This window comes from Meles meles, chromosome 9, assembly GCF_922984935.1.
Source record: "Meles meles chromosome 9, mMelMel3.1 paternal haplotype, whole genome shotgun sequence".
Classification (NCBI taxonomy): Eukaryota; Metazoa; Chordata; class Mammalia; order Carnivora; family Mustelidae; genus Meles; species Meles meles.
Window position 1 is genome coordinate 3385431 of NC_060074.1, and position 3506 is coordinate 3388936.

Below are 3506 nucleotides of genomic sequence, written 5' to 3' on the forward strand. Positions count from 1 at the left end.
AGCTGTTCTCAGAACCCTTAGGAGCACGTTGGACGACCCGAACACACAGATGCACCAGCTGGTAAGCCCCGAGAGAAGGCTCGGTCATTCACAAGCCCACGCTGCCGCCCTTACTCAGAAGTGGCGGCTGAGCACCTCCCTGCACCTGTCCGGCGCCCGGGGCGGGGCCGCTGGGGCCGCGGGGGCCGCCGCGTGAGGCCGTGGGTCTCGCACAAGGGGCGCCGGGGCCCAGTTCCTGAGGGGGTGTGGGCCGAGACCGACCTTCCGTCCTTCCGAGAGCCCAGCGCGGCCGGCGCAGCCCCTCCCCGCGTCTCCGGCCGGACCCCTGGGGCAGGTGGCGCCGCAGCGGACAGAGCTCCCCCCGCGGGACGCGCGTCCCGAAGCCAGACACGAGTGGCTCCGATTCAAAGCTGCCCAGTGCCGAAGCTCAGTCCGTCAGCTCCTTCCCCCGCCCCGGAGGTGGGGAGGCCGCGGCCCGCACGTGTGCCCGGTAGGTGCGCGGGTCGCGCCTCCATTCGGACTCTAGACCTCCCCGGACACCCCGAAATCCGTACCGCCGGTGTCACTGTGCGCGTCCGACCCGTCCCACCCTGCAGACGACCGGCGCGGTGTGCGACCGTGTCAGCTTGGAGGCTGGCGCGGAGCTGCGGCCCACCCGGACGGGCGAGCAGCCCAGGGCAAGCAGGCGCGGCTCGTTTCCCCACCTGCGGCCTGGCGCTCCGCGCGAGTTCGCCTCCTCCCAGGCGGGGGTGCCGCGGCCGACGTGCCCGCCGCCAGCAAGCACTGCGCTCCCAGTGCGGTGCGGCCAGCTGCCGGCAGATGTGAGCTCCTGAGGGGACAAAATGAAGCCAAATGTACATTGAAGAGCCGGGAAACGACAAGTAACGAAGGCAATTCTACGGCGTGCAAGAGCCCCAGACGGGAGAGGTTTTAAGACATTTATTGCAGTTTCTTTCTCTTCTACGGGTGTCAAAAAAATGTAAGCAAGAATCTTATAAGCATTTAACAAGTTACAAACCTTCTCTTTGCCAGAGAGCTGAGGATATTCCTCTCTTCAGCTGTAAACTTGTATTTTGAAAAGGTCGGGAACCTTCTGGTTCCTGGAAAGATCAATGGGGGTCTGGAAAAATAACAGACCAGTTCTACTCAACTTAATTCTTTGTGTGTGTGCTTGATGGAAGACGGGGGACGGGTTCATTGCGCCGGAGCGGGCGTGCATCCGCCATCAGAGGTCAACTCAGCTGATAAGCCGCCCGGCCACCGCCTTGACCGACTCTGCTCTTGAAAGATGGCAGTCAAGGCTACACAAAGGCATGGGCCCGACACACTGAGGCTCACACTTTGATTCTACCACCGCAGCTACTATGTCCTTTGGCGACCTTCTCGGAGTCTGCCCTCAGCTGAAAAATGGAAACGATGCTCCAGCGCACTGCAGAGTGATCAGAAGTCTCAATGAAGAGGCACGGGAAGGGCCTAGTACAGCGCATGATACGTCGCTAACAAATGCTGGTCCTCCTCCCCTTTCTCCTTTTGATTGCTGCCTTGATGGAAAATGGACGAAATCTAAAAAGGCAACAGATTTCCCCTGAACAACTTAGATAAGAAACAAAGAGCAGCTACCCACCGGAATGTATCTCCCATGTATCCTAGTAAACACACACTCAACACTCAACCCCCATCTCCGCTGACCTATTAGGGTACCACACTCAGGGGTCAGAGCCAAAGAAGCAGTTACCTGAAAAAGGTTACTAGCCTCCCAGGCCGGAGAAAGACTGCAGAGGTCAACAACGTGTCTGAACGAAGACCACACCCAGTACAAGGGGGTGGAGATGCTGGTCAATAACCAAAAAAATTCAACCACCACCATCACAGAAGGAAAAGCTGGTAGGGCTGGTCTCTGCCAAGTGACTGGTATCTCGTCACGTTAGCAACGGTAGCCCCACTGAGGGGGTTGTCCTGGACTTCTTCCGGTGACATTAAATATGTGAATTATGTACCAAATTCCCTTTGTTCCTTCTGCTCAAGCAACCTTCTTACCACCATTTGACCTTCATAGGGGTCTTCTGGGAGAGAATCTGCTGGTTTCATCAATTCAAGTGTTTTTAATCCTTATGTTGGCTTTTTTGTTTGTTTTTGGCCATGAATCACTAGACAATATGAATCGGCTGGCAGGAAGGAGACAGGTCTTCCTATGGTACAATGACACAAATCAGGTTCTAAAGCAATGAGGTCAAGACTCACACCCACGTGCTTGTGTCTCCAACGTAACATCACCAGCTGCAGGGTCTTTCAGGAGGCAGCTTACTCCTGGGGTCACCTACGAACACCTCTGTCTTACGGCAGGCTTCTTAAAATTCTACATCCATTATGTGATCTATGCATAACAGCAGCACAAAAAAGCTGATTTTAAAAAAATTCTACTTCTCTAACTGGGAAATAATCACATACAGAATAATCTTTTTTCTTTTCTTGACACAATCGCAGCAGTCTCAATTCTTTCCCATGTTTAGATACACAAATCATCCATCGCCTATTACAGGCCTCTTAAAGTCTGAAATTTCTTAAATTTCCAGATTTAATAAAAAAGGTCATAAATTCAAGTATTATCCTAAACATCAGATGGACACTCCCCTCTAATTCAGCCCTTACTATTATTGGCAAATCGTACATGCAATTCCCAAACCATTTTTTGTGAAATGTAAAATGTGTTTTAAAACCTTTAAAAATAACATTTGAATGATACAATTGTTTAATCATTGCCACCTACGCGAAATCTCACCCACACATTTTGGTGTCAAACAGTCCCAACTTGCTAACGACAGTAAGGTTTTATGAGGCACCTTGCATGCGCAGTGACACAAAGGTTCAGTTATGGTCCGTAATTGCACACCTATGGCGACAGGAAGCACGAGGCCAACTTTCAACCACCTGTGAAGGCCAGAGCCATTTCACTGACTGATCATTTACACAGTTTAAAGGCCTTTAAACAAATAACGGAGGGGGAAAGAGGTGAGGAAGAGAGAAAGAGGAAGGAAGGGAGGAAGAAGAGAATAAAGATCTCTTAGGGGAGTATCATCTATATATTGCTTCATGGGGATCAGAACAGTAATCAGCGCTATAATTAACCCCAAATCAGATGGACTCAACATAAATAACACCAAATGTATCACAAGCAATCCTTGTAATTGTTTAGCTTCTCACATAACCGGAACTGACAAATTCATGATTTCCTCTAAAAATAAACATGAAAAACAGTATCCTGGAAGACTCTTGTTCTTTGCCTTCCGTTGTGATGGTGACAAGCCACGGAGAGCCACGGAGAGCTGCTTCCGTCTGTGGTCAGCGCCTCCTCCAACCTGCACAGCCAAGCCGCAGGGGGTCTGGCGCGGACAGCCCCTGGGAACCCCAGCTGACTGCTCACGTGTTACTCGCACACGCACGCGCATTCGGTCAAAACTGCCCCCGGGAGGAGGATGTGGTGAGCGCAAGCACTGATACATCTGGTA